Below are 14,586 nucleotides of genomic sequence, written 5' to 3' on the forward strand. Positions count from 1 at the left end.
CAGAGCAACACTCCCACAGGTGTCGTGACATACTTCCAAATAGCGTTTTAAGAACACTCCCAGCCCCCCCCCCCCAACTTTTAATAAAATCAGATTTCAAAGAACCCTATGGTCCGCAAGGCAATTGCTTTACATGTGAACCCACGCCTCCCCCCTACTCCCTACACAAATTAGTGACAAAGGTATTCAACCAGGCCTGCAGCCAGTGACCTTCCCCCAAACTGGATATGCCTGAGCATCAAGCCCGGGTCCATTTCCCAAAGTGGACCTGCTTATGCATTCCTTCTCCCTAACAAGGAGTATGAGGCCTGTGATTCTGTTTGCTTTTGTGTGGCTCAAGCGCTTGAAGGACTGAAGACAATTTAAAATGAGGACAGCGTTAATGATTACTAAATAAAGCGTCACCCAGGGACCAAGGCCACTTTGGGAAATTAAGGCGATGAAGTGTGTGCTACAGAAGACCTGAACCCCTTGCCCAGTTTACAATGGAATGCTTTATCTGCCTGCCTGATACAAAGAGGACTTAATTCAGTTTGTACCAACTGATCAGTTCTACAGAGTTCAAGAAGAGAGGGCATTTTGGTCACTGGTAGTATTTGATGATTGTTGTCTGGCATGTCTTATACATATTCCCAGCCATCAGCACTGAAGTCGTCCTTTAATTTTGGGTACTCGCAGCCATTGGACCTAGACCTCCTTGGGCAAGAGCAAGCAAGCAGAGCACCATCAAGGACCACCAGCAAAGACCCTGCCCAGTCAATGTGGATTGCAGCTCCAAACACATGCTGTGTGTTCCAGGTTCTAGAAGTCCTGCACAATCTTGTTGCTGTACTATGAACATGCAATCAGAGCAGCCAGACCTCCCAGCAGGAAAACGATGCCCCCAGTCATGGCGATACGTGCCTTCTTCACCTAGTCATCTCCACCACACTTTGCGCATTCCATGCCTATGGCTGGAGATGCTGATGCCCAAAGCGACCGCCACAATGGAAACCACCGTCAGAGCTAGCATGGCCTGTAGAGAAGCGGGAAGGTTGAGTATGCTGCCATATACCTTGCACTGCATCTGATCCGTGCTCTGGATGGCGCTGCTCATCCACAGCCCCTGGTACACGGCTAGGGCCATGATTATGCTTCCCCCGAATAGATGCTCATCTGCTGCTGGAGCAGGACAGTTGCCTCTTTCAGTCCGATACGGCCCATCAACACAAAGCCAACATCTTCAATCCCAAGTTTGCCGTGGTTCTTCCTGGCTCCAGGCCTCTTCTGCTGCTGGTGCACCCCTCTCCCACTCCAGTCTCTATTTCCTTGCCTGGATCCGCTGCACTCTTCTGCTCTGAGCCTCTCTCCAACCAGCGCCTCCTCCCTTTCTCTTTCGGGTCTGGATTAACTTCCTGCATTCCTTTCTTGGGCATGTTTTCCTCTTTGAGGCAAGGTCTAGCGTCTAGGAGCATTTTCAGCATGTCCCCTGACCTCTAAAGGAGTGCCTCTGGCAGGGAGCTGTACTTTCTGGCTCCCTGTGCTAGTCTTCTCCTCTGCCTCATTCCTGGTGCTCCCCTAGTGATGGAGGAGACACTTTGCATAGGCCTACTGTGTTGATTCCAGAGATATGACCCTCTCCCTTTGTTCTAGTGGGCCTGGGCAGTAATAGTCCAGGTGCAGTGTGACAAGCTAATTATCAGATGCAGATTTCCTCCATACCCCTTTCGTCACCCAGGAACTGAAACAATCACTTATAGTTGCTCCATTTGTGTCTTTTTTTCCCTCTGCTTGAGAAAAGAGTAATTAACTTGACCTGTTGGGGGGACAAAAGTCTTGAAACTAATTAAGAGCAGAGTCAGGGAATATGATAAATCATGACTTCCCATAAGATATGGATGTAGTGTGTTGGGACCTGCAAATTGAAACTAAGCATATATGTTTTACCCCAATTTGACACCTTGCAGGTGTCCCAAGTGATAGGAAACAGCACATTAGGACAATTTCCCCTACATTTATAAGTTTGTGAAAATACCATGGGGCTTATTTACAAGGAGATTGCACCTCCAATGCATCAAAATGTTTGATGCTATGCCAGCGTTTTCAGTTCTCCATATTTACAAGGTGACGTATCTTGGATGATGCGTCACTTTTTGGAGTCCTGTGTCAATTCAATTTAAAAAAGTCTTTATTGCGATTATTCATCTTAAAAGACAAAACAGTCAGTATATTAAAATTAGATGCAGCCACATATATACCATACCAAGACCTAAGACTGGTTTACAAGTTTCTCAGTAAGGTTTAAAAAAAAAAAAAACTATATTTACATATTAAAACAGTTCCTAATACAAGATTAAATATATCCCACGCACAAGACTTTGAGCACATCGTAAAAAAAACATAAAAATACATAATTCCACGTAGTTCGTTCGATACCCCAAGGGGAAATATCTTAGCTATTAGGGCCCCACGTTTTTCATCCGCAACACCCATCCCCAACTCAGGAACTTAGCAACTCCTATTTCTGCAATCTCATTGTAGCCAGATTTCAGCAGCCTCTTAGCGGCCATCGCAGAGCTAGTTCCTAAGGACCGACATACTGGTTTTAGCCACAAGCTACGAGGTTTGTGATAGACCGGACATACAAATAGGAGATGGTCAATATCTTCAGTATGATCCGGGCAAAATCGGCACTTATCACCAATTCCTGGTTGCCACTTACATGTAAAATTCCGGAGTGGCAATGACCCAACTCTGAATTGGTGGTAAAGCTTGTGGTCTAATGGCTTTGAGATAAGTTCCCAACAGCTTTCCAAGCAGGGTTCATCTTTTAGATCTAAAAAATCTCTTGACAGAGTAGGACTAATGACAGAGGAGAACTTCCTTATTTTAATTAGCTCCCAATATGCTGCTCGATAGGATTCTTTTGAAGGAAATTCCACCGATTCAGGTCTCTCCCAAAATTCCCTCATCCCCATGTCAATAAGGAGAGATTTTATGCCAATCAGCCATGGGATCCTATGCAGGCGATCCAATCCCCTTACTTCGGACAATGCCCTAGCAAAGAAATGGAGCTCTGGAGTGATCCAGAGATACCTCCAGAAGGCCAACGGCCTATAATGGGCAGTGTCCTCAATACTATGACAGCCTAAGTCAAACAGCAGTGGAGTACGGGGGGTCAATTGGGGCAGGCCCATAACCGATCTCATAAATTTGTTCTGGGCTGTGGACAATTGGGTCAGGTTACAAAACCCCCAGATTTCAGCACCATATAAAATAGCGGGAATGATTTTAGTCGTGTAAATTTTGACCACTGGAGCTATTGGCTTAGTTAATGATAGCCTGTGTTCCTTGGTCTATGCTCCCGCTAATTGAGTATGTTTCAGTGCGAGGATCTTAACTTGTGGATCCCAGCTCAATTTATCGCTAAAAGTGACACCCAAATAGGTGAAGACTTTTGTCTGCTCTAGAGGTTTCCCACCCATAAGGACTCGTGCTTTAACTGGCTTGGACCCATGGAGCACACCATAAATTTAGTCTTCCCTACGTTAACCACAAGCTCATGTTCGCAGCAAAATTCCTCAAAACGAGACAGAGCTAACTGCAACCCCTGTCTCATCTTGGATAATATCAGTGCGTCATCCGCGAACATGAGCAGGGGCACCTTTTGGCCGGCGAGCATCGGCACGTCCGTTGGTTGGTTAAAAAAATACTGCACTACCCCGTTGATAAATAAAGAATACAGGGTTGGTGCCAGCACACACCCTTGCCGGACGCCCTTTCCTACCTCAAATTTCTTTGTAACCTCGCCCGGTTTCCCCCAACGAACCTGAGCATACGTTGATTCGTGGAGTCTAACCACGAGGGCGACTAACTCTTTAGGCATCCCCAGTCTCAATAGGACCTCCCATAATTTTGCTCTTGGCACAAGGTCGAAAGCGGATTGCAGATCCACAAAAGCAGCAAAGAGCATTCCCCTACCCAAAATGCGTCACTTTTTGGAGTCCTGTGTCAAAATGAACCTGAGTGGGAACCGGCTGCATCGCGTAAGTAACTATTTGCAAGGTAGGCGTTCCATCGTAATTTCCACAGTAAAACAGATGCATGGATATTTATGAGTTTTTAGAAAAGTGGCGCATCGCTGGCTAGTGTCACGCAGCAGCCCAATTCGCTCAAAAATCCTGTTCCTCTGAAGCCAACGCATTGGAAATTATGCATTGGAATTGGTATATAAAGTGAAGCCAGAGAGAAGAGTACTGTGGAGGTGCTTATTTTGCAGCTGGGACATGCAAGGAGATGGCACCCACCCCTCTCCCCTTCACCACCACAAAGGCAGCACAGGACAAGGGAGCGGACTACCCTAATTGATCTCAGGGAGGATGAGGTCATCACCTACTACCGGCTCAGCAGGGAGTCCATTGTCCTACTGCTACACCAGATAGCGTCAAGGCTCCAGTCACCAAATCCCAGGGCCACCAACATCCCTCCGCAGGTGAAGCTCATGGCTGTCCTACACATGTTGGCATCTGGTGCATTCCAGATCACAACAGCCAAAGTGGTAGGAATCTACCAACCATCTTTCTCTGCTTTTCTACCCTCTCTCCTGGATGCCATTATCCGCCTAACACCACAGTACCTCCTCTTCCCCAACAACCAACATCTGCAGCTGGAGATCAAGCAAGGCTTCCATGTCATTTCCGGTTTCCCACATGTGTTGGGTGGCATGGACTGCACACATGTGCAACTGGTTCCCCCATCAGCAACATTCCATTTCTACAGGAACCAAAATCACAAGTAGTCCATCAATGTCCAGGCCATTGTGGACCATAAGGGGATGTTCACCGATGCGCTGGCCAAATACCCAGGGGTTCACACTTATGCTGGTTGTCCTTCAACATCAGTCTAGACTAAGATGACTGCCTGTGATGGCTACTCCCTCCATCTGTTGCTAGTGCGCCCCTAATTACTCACCACACTTACCCCTTGTCCAGGCTCATAGGGTCCATCTGGCATTACAATCCCTCTGTCCTTTACCTGTATGAAGTTCTATTCGGTCATCTGAGTTTACAAATGAGTCAAAGGTGGTGTATGCTTCTGTTTATTCGGAGCCCACATGGCACATATTAAAAAAACATAAGCCATATGTAAGACCTTAATTAGTGAATACCAACATGTCTCATTGCCAGTGGATTAAGCTAGATTTGTAAGGGGCAGAAGCAAACATGAGGATGTGGTGTCTCCCAATTTTTGTGTATTCAGTCCCGCATTCATTCCAATACACTGCACACCAATGATAGTAGACTTTTACTGGTACTGCATTAGCTCTAAGGTACTCCGTCATTACAGCCCCTCTGTGAGCTGTTCTAATAAGTTTCTTCTTTAGATTTTATCATCTATCCTACTATTCACTTGTACACTGTGCTACAAACCTTTAGGCCCTACCTTAGGAGTGACTTACAAGTATTAAAAAGCAGGTTTAGGCCTGGCAGAAGGTTTAGTTTGCTTGATCGAAATGGCAGTTTAAAACTGCACACAGGCAGTGGCAGGTCTCAGACATGTTTTAAAAGGCTACTTTGGTGGGTGGCACAATGAGACCTGTAGCCCACTAGTAGCATTTATTTGACAGGTCCTGGATACATGTAGTACCATTTACTAGAGACTCACACTGGAATTTTGCAATTGTGCGGCCGCTACAACTTTTCCATAATTGTATACTTGCCAAATTTGACACTTAATCCATCATCTGCTGCATAATCTGCAGATTAAAAAAAATAAAAATTTTGCTTCCAGCTCGAACAGTTCACAACGCACTAAAAATTTGACATGTTGCAGCGCAGTGGAAGGCCCTTTCCAAAGCTGCACTGGTCACCTTTCTGTTGCTTATTTCTATATTTGGATATTAAACAGGTATTAATCAGGAGTATAAACACACTGAGAGGGGGGGACAAGGAGCAAATTAAGTTAAAGAGTAGGTCCTGTACCAATGCTCCTGAGATAACTACACAGACAATGGGGTAACAGTTCCTGAGAACAACAGTGCCGGTATGGTCTGCTGTTTAAGGGGTAAGAAACAGAGCAACAGGGAAGAAGAGGTTCGTGGATGTGGATGTGATGTAGACCAGATAAGAGATTTTTTACAGATCCACACGTCCACAAGTCCTGCCATGGACTTGTTCCATCATGGCTGCTTCCAGGTATATGCTAGCCTGACGCTGGGATGAGGACGTGAATTTCGGTCCGATTTTTCTATATTTTTAAATTGAACCTGCTACCCAGGTTCTCTTCACAAGACTCTTAGACTAACTTCTCTAGTCTCATTGTAACCAGTTATCCACACATTGGAATAACCCATTATTTTCACTAGCGCGATGCCGACCTTTCCATCATGGCCGCCACCACCAGGGACACCTTAGTCCCTTTTCAGTTGCCTACACAGACCCAACTGACGTACTTCCGGGATCACCACTATCCAACTCACTGTCCGCATATAATGCGCTTCCACACTACACCAGCTACCGGCGACCCTGGAGGCACCTTAGGTTTACGGACCAGCATTCCTTGAGGCTCATGTAAGTTCCGATAGCACAGTGTTATTACCCGTCTTACCCTTTGCAGCAGGTGACATAGACCTCGTTAATCTGTACTCAACTGTCTGTTTTCATTCCGTCTGATATCACATGGATACAGTCCGTATTTTGAGCCTACCTTACGGTTTCTCTCTAGCAGTTGCCCCCGCCCCAGTTGGTCTCTTCCCGGTAGAGCCTGGATCCACATATACGCGGGTAGGATTTCCATCTCCCTCACTGTCTTCATGCTTTTTAGCATGTCACAGTGACACGGCCACCCTGAACCGGCACTACTAGCTCAGCCGTTATCTATTTCCACTCACTCCTCGCCATAGAGAAACGCCTGCACCAACACTCCGTTGACGGTCGTACCCTTTGGCACTATGACACCCCCACCATCTGACGACGTCACGTTATACCTATAACCGCGCAGACTTCATTTGAGTCGCCATACCACCTTGTTCTACGCTGGTTTCACGATGGTTTGGCTCCCATCCACCGTCACCACGCATGATCTTAGCATTACCATGCCCCGCACTCCCCGTCACCCATGTGCCATGTTTGCCATTCCTAGCAGACGTGCATGATCTGCATAGTTCTTCGAGCTAACTGTTTATCTTGTTCTTGCACCAACGAGGGCCTGGTTGTACTCACCCCGCCCCCTTTATTTATTTCCTTCCTGGCATTAGATACAACCACTTCCCCAGCATGATTTTGAGCTGGTTCGCTCTCCACACTGGTGACTTGTACCATGACCCTGGACAAAGCGATGACCTCCAACATTGTGCTTCTCTTTCGTCTTCCCTCTTTCCTTTAGGTTCGACGTATGGGACACGAATAATACGTGTTTCCCTCCACTTATGATGGGATTTTAGGACATACCTGGTCCTTTATCTCGATATATTTTTTTCCTCTTTTTCACTAAGGTCCTGACGAAGCGCTAAGGATCCACTAGGGACCACGGGCAGCGCAAAACATGTTGACCACCCTCTCCACATCCTCACTCTCACTCTAGACCTCACATAAGGGTTGAGAGCAGTGGGATTGCCAATCTACTCCCCTACTCACCACAGTGCTATTCAGACACTACTCCCCGTTAGATTTTACCCAGACCCAACGGACTCACTAATAAATCTTTTTAGAGTACCAGAGGGTCTTTTTAGCCTCACCACGTCACTCATTATCCCCACACACCCGCATGCACAACTACGGCTACTCCAATAAAAGATCTCCGACAGAGAGCCCTCTTGAAGGGCCCGTGAGGGACTGCAACGCCACCCCCACGAGGAGCTCCGCCCCATGATGATGCTTTGCACCCGCAAGGGTGTGTGAGGGCACTTTGAACACCGTCCAGGAGTATCTGGTCTACATCACATCCACATCCACCCCTTAGACAGCAGACCATACCGGCACTGTTTTTCTCAGGAACTGTTACCCCATTAATCAGGAGTAACCAATAGAGAGTGTTACCAAGTTTAAAAATGCCAAAATGATGAAGTAATACTATTACAAAATTTGCCTCATTATGACGCATAATTTGCCTTTTCTTGCCACATAATTTACTCAACCCTCCCACTTAATTTGGCCTTCTCCTGCCGCTTAATTCCAGGGCTCTGACCGCTGGTTAGAAGGGAAAAAGTTCACAGTGTCCTAATGCCCCAAAACATGGGTTCTTCAACAGAAGACAAAAATATGGGGGAGACCCTGCAAAAAGGCCCAAATCCAGCAATATAGATTTTCCATCCACCTCTTTGTCGGTTTCCTTCTCTTCCACTGCAAGAATAAACCACCGGGGGCCCTAAGCCAAGAGACGTTTCAGGACGGTGCATACTGAATTACACTGCATTTGGGTAAAAGGTGGAACCCGTCTATCAGCGCTCTTCGTTTGATATTCACTCGTTTGATATACACTATATTTGCACTAATATTTCTTCTTTCAAAAGAAAAGCCCGAAGCCGATGTTATAGTTTTGTATGCTTATCAAATATCCAAAAAATGTTTCTTTATTCACCTGTCAGTGTCAAACTCGCTGACGCCTTGAAACAACAAGCAGAGAATAAAAAACAGGACGCTGCTGATCATCTTGAAAAAATGTCGCTGTCAGAGAACCAGGCCCAAAGCATTAAATAATATAGCCTGGAGGCAGCTCCTTCCCTGATGAGGAAAAAAATAATATAGGTGTGCCTTTTTAGTTCCACATGATCTGCTAGGTCAGTAGATAGAATTGGCATTTGTGTGCCTTGCTGAGTTCTTGAAGATACTGACACTGCTGCAGGACAACAAAGGTGTGTTAACCAGGTCAGCTGGAGTAGTGCATGCAGCTTGCACATATGCATGGTCCTGGACAGAGCTGTGTGTTAGTGGTGCCAAGAACTAGCAAAGTGTTCGAAACCTCTTTGGCCAACTAGCCTTCCTAGTCATGAAGGAGATAACATATTTCAACTCACCCGGGGGCATATCAGCAACAACCGGCGATAATTATCTCTAAGCGCACTTAGCGCTAGGAAAATTATCGCCGGCTAGCGTGATTTTTTTATCGCTGAGATAGCGTGCTATTAGCAACGCTTATCTCAATAGCGATAAAAATCCTCGCGCTAAGTGCCTAACGTGAGATTATCGCTGGAAACTCAGCGATAATCTCATGCAATGTGGCGTTAGCTTGTGGATGGGGCCCCACAAACTTAGCCATGATATCCACCTTCCATAGGATATCATGGCTAAGTCAGTTCTGAAGCAGACGTAAGGAAAGTAGCGATAACATGGGTTATTGCTACTTTTCTTGCCGCTATGCTTCATAGCGTGGGGCTTGATGATAGGAGAAATGTCGCTTAGCGACATTTCTCCTATCATGTCAGGTCTGGAACGCCCACTTTGCATCTCATTAGAGATGCAAAGCTGGGCGTTAGGAATTCCTGCGCTAACGCAAGTTTTCACGCGTTAGCGTGAGCTTGCTAATTAGGCGATAAAATTAATTCTATCGCCTCGCCTTGCTGATATGCCCCCAGGTCATTTGTTTCTGCTAAAAGGCTGTTTCTGCAAGCTCTTTCAAGATCTGCACTATCCGCTTCACCCCTTGACCAGGAACCCAAGAAAAACAAACTTCTGGTGCCTTTCTTCATTAGCTCTAGTACTTAAGCATTTCAGTACAGATTTGTTACTCTGGTGTCCAGGGGAGGGCTAACCCCCACATTGGTGAACCTGCTGATCTTGTCCTGCTGCCTTGGAGTGAGCAAAGAAAATAATTGGTACAGAAAATCCAACTGTCACCTGCCCCATGCACACCACTGACACCAAAAAAAGTTCACAAAATTATATTTGTCAAAATCTGTCTCAACAGGAATGTGAGTACCAAAGGAGCGGTTTGCGTATCAAACACTTGTTACCAACAACAACCTGCTGAAATACTTTCAGGGTTCACACAAAAACCAACCTAGAGAAAACACTGCTTCATACTAAGGGCCTTGCATCCTGCTTTGGCTTCTGGCAATGTCTGCTCTTACCCAGAGCATTCCCATATTCTTCACACATATTCACCACAGGCACCCAGTGTACAAGCTGAAGATGTCAAGATGTTCTCTGACATCTCCTGTGACCAGCTGCCGTTTCAAAGGCTTTTGCCTTATCCCTACAGAGAGACAGAAACCAAATCTATGTACTACCGTGGCAATGTTCACGTCCATTAGAATAAGAATGCTTCCCTATGACCTATATTTCTTTACCAATGATTGAATCTAGTATGGGTTTGAATACATATGCAAAGTTACATAATTACAACATACAAATGCACTTATTCATTTTATTTTTATTTGTTATACTTATTAACTTTTTCCTTTATAACCAATGCATTTAATGACATATTTTTGTCATATTTTTATTCTCAAGTATGTATTGAGCACAGGTCTCCTGTCCATATACTTTATTCAACCTAGCAAAATCCCTGATGCAATATATGTGAAATAAACTTATGTTTCACATGCCAATGCCACCAAAATGGCAGCATTTTACTAGTTCCAGCATAGCGTGACCAGAAGAGACAAGATAAATTATCTGTAGAAGAGCCCAATTTGTGCAGTTGTTCTGAAAAGACACTGATCTCCTGCTTGAGTAGGGACATTGTCGTCTGTGAGATCTTGGTTGGTCACCTATAAGTGATTGGATTAATCACTACGGGCCTATCGCCCTATCTTTCGGGTCACTTTGAATAAGTTGTCTTGCAAATATTTTCATATGAAACAAGTTTAATCAACTTTGGTTTACTCCCCTCAGTCCCTTGATGTCATTCCTGCTCTTCTCTGTCATCACACTCTCTGTTTAGTCTTGGCTTATCACATTGTGTCATCAATGATATAATAAATTGGGCAAAGTGCGTCTTGGACGTGAAAATCGATACTGTAACCTTTAAACAAAGGACGCCATATTGAAAGAAAATTACACTTCTTTTCTCCGATCTCTTTTCTCCCTCAGCCAGCTATCAGGTAATCATTGGTTCAAAATTCAAGTATTGTGGTCATGTATGCTTGTGTCATTCATTACACCTGTAATCCACTGGTTCTGAACAAGAAGCAGGACCCTTAACCTTGGGGTCAAAATATATCCCTCTTCCCTTCTGGCATGTAAATATGGGCTAGCTTCAGTATGCTTGAAGAGTCATCTCTATCTTTAGCTAGGGAGGGAGTCAATAGTTCCATTGTAATGGTTTCCTATACCATCCAATAGCACATGTTTAGAGGTGCTGAGAGTGCATTTTCCTCCTTCTCATTATGATCATTCTTCCCACTGGCCATTCCCCTCCTGTCGTAGCCTCTAGCATGTCTAAACATTGGTCCATTAATGTGATACTCACAGTGTCTGGTATTGGAAACCCTCCTATTTGATTTAAGGCAGATAGCACCGCCTTCCAATTGGACAGGGCCTCCAAATATGCACTGGGCCAACCCTTGCTTCACAGCTACTTCAAAATCTGTCTGGTTCCCAGGAACATCTGGCATTACGTACCATCCTATCATTAATTGTATGGACTACTCTTCTTTGTATATTGACTTGTTATGCTTTACACCATCTTTCCACAGGATCTCTGATGATTCATTGCAGGTCATCTCCCCAATGTGTTCTTCACAGCTAACCATGTACCATCATCTAACTGATTTAGCAAGCACTGTCAGCAATTCGTACTAGGTCGAACCCAGCCCCTCGGGAATCCGCAAAAGACCATACAGCCAATACAGCCATGTTTCTGCATACTGTCATGCTTTTAGTGGGAGGCATGGCCCAGTGTCTAATTTGGTAGCAGCTCATCCTTTTCCACTGAGGTAGGTCAAATATTTCTTACGATTTTCAAAGGATCGAATCCTGACTTCAAACATAACACTTAGCCTTTTACATTCTCTTCTCTCCATCTCTTTAATGCCTCTCTATCTCATGGAGGTCTGAAGTCTGGTTGTTGTATATGTGCGTGCATGATGAAGGATATGAGGTCAGTTACCTAGCCTGGACTATTGAATTTAATTCCATACATCAGTGCAATGATGTGGCTGCAGTATTGCAGAGTTGGCCTGTTGCCCATAGGCCTCCAGCTAATATACCGTAAAGCCCTCTTAGCTTTCGCAGAATCCGTATGCAACCAATGCTTAGAACATAGCCTTCATTTCCATTCTCTAACGTTTCATAGCTATGCTGCTCTGTAGTAGTTGTGTACGTCAATCTTGGTGGCTTTCACTGGCACACAAAGTCTAGTATATGCATTTGGATTTCTCTAAATACTATTGGATATAGCAGACAATGGAGGACAGTCATCTTCAAGATGTTATTTTTGCTTATCTAGGAAATGTACATAGTTCTCTATTTTCCTCTGTCATTTTTTAAAATCATGCACAATCACAGATGCGTTGGCATGGCAAATAGCTGATATTGTGTAAGTAATATATATGGATCACTGACAGAATATCAGAACCAAAAATATCCCTTGGCTAGAATATTGTGTCAAAAATAACGAGGAGCAAACTATCGGGACTAAAGTGCAAATAGGTTTGTGTAGATTTACTATTCTTAACTCTACATCTATGTACCTTGATGATATATATAACGTCAAGATGCATAGATGTGCAGTTTTATATATAGTAAAACTTTGTCTACGTATAGAAACTTACTTTCACAATATTTTTGTTCTCGATATTTTTACCACAATATTTTGTCTGCATGATATTTTTTCTCTGATATTTTGTTTAAACTCCAATAGTTGAACCTAACTATTTCATGATCTTTCTGACACTTTAGATGGGCTCAAAGTCTGTAAATTTTCCTTTTCAGCCCCCTCTAAGTCAGCCGGTAGGAAAACTATCTTTGCTACATATATTTTATATGCTGAGTCTGCTCTGTAATCCTCTAGGACTTTCATTACCAGTTGCGGCAGGTGAAATTTGAAAGTGGTGAGGCGTACAGCAATCTGACTAAAAACGTATCTCAAAAATCTTAGCTGATACTGGCGCCTGTTCTGTTCCAAAAGAGTTCTGTTGGACCTAAATATTAAATACGTATTTGTGGAAAATACAATTCCTCTCTTAGGAGGCATTTAAATACTCTTCCTGCTTGGGAGATAGGCCAAAGCCTAGGACTTGTTTCATTTTGCGTGGCTTGCTCTTTCAACATAAGCCATCGAGGACTTCAGCAACAATCACACAAGCAGTTATTTGTTGTTTGGTTGTTGCTCCAGTCACATACTTTTCAAGGAAAACATGCAGACCTATACATTATTCTGTAGTTGTTACATCCATCTGTGCTGAGATTTCCCATTAATGACAGAAAAACAGCATGCAGCTGCACATTCGGTTTCACATTTCCATAACCATCTAACTTGGTTACAAAAGCAGTTTCACATTATTTTTCAATCAATAATGTGTGTTCTCAACATAGATCGAAAAAGAAAAGCGAAAGTAAGATAATGAAATGTCAACCAGCACATGTCCATGCTCTCTCCTTAATTCATTTCTCATACTAGGTAGGAGGGGGAGCGGAAGATCTTTGTCTTTCTCTCCAAACATATCTGAATGTTTATCTCTACCCGTCCTCTCTCTGACCCCCTGACAAGCTGTGGCCAAATGTTTGCAGTTAAAACAGAAAAAATGCATTCCTGAAGGAACATAATGACATAACCACATGCAGCATGCGAGCCAATGTCATTTTCCAATAACACATAGGCTTTGGGGAGTATATACAAACACCACTGGTAGAAAATGTGTGCCTTCTCTATTTTTCAAGGGACTAAAGGGTTAAATTGAAACACTCACTGAGACCTGCTTTCAAACACTTCTCCAACTAATGAAACTGAAAGCCAGGAAGATTCTGGACTCCTCCTCCAGCCTGCCCATTAGCTTTGAAAAGAAAACCAGCAGCTACCTTCTATTTTGTAATCTATTTGCATTGCTTTTCGTCTATTTTCCTAGAACTTAGTCGTGGTAAGGTGCTACTGATCAACGGAACAAGTAAGCCCATTTTTAAGGATTGTCTAAGGGTAGGAGGTGATTGAGGGGAGGTCCAGAAGGTAGGTATAGGGTTGTTTGTGGGTTGTTGTTTATTTAGATGTGATAATAGAAGTGTTTTTTCACTAGTTTGCAGTTTTGGGTTTTCCACACTGTTTTAGTAATATATTGTTATGTTATGTTAAATGTGTTATGTTACTTGAATTTTGATGATTAAGTGTGATGTATTTTTGGGGATTGCACTTTGTTTTATGGGTGGGTTTTCTTATTTGCTTTATGGGTTTTTGTATGCAAACGTGTCCTATGGGCATTGGGAGTTTCCTTTTTTTTTTTTAACCAATTCAATTTTGGATTATAATAAGCCAAAGCTTTTTACTTTAATTTCCTTTTTAGTGGGTTTCCTGGAGGGTTTCTGTTTTTGTAAACAATTTTTCAGATTTTTTATGGTTCCTAGATACTTTGGATTACTTCAGTGGATCTTTATTGGATTTGTTTTATTTTTGCATTTTTTTGTGATTTTTGGGAAATATTTTTCCTGGTTTTAGTGGACTTTGACTAGTGGATAC

The 14,586-nt window shown here is 43.7% G+C and overlaps 1 pseudogene; it reads right to left on the bottom strand.

Annotated features, from left to right (window-relative positions):
* Positions 1 to 620: 620 nt before the first annotated feature.
* LOC146798888 (claudin-7-like) overlaps positions 621 to 14,586 on the bottom strand; it is a 50,113-nt pseudogene continuing 36,147 nt past the window's right edge.

This window comes from Triturus cristatus, chromosome 9 (assembly GCF_964204655.1).
Source record: "Triturus cristatus chromosome 9, aTriCri1.1, whole genome shotgun sequence".
Taxonomy (NCBI): Eukaryota; Metazoa; Chordata; class Amphibia; order Caudata; family Salamandridae; genus Triturus; species Triturus cristatus.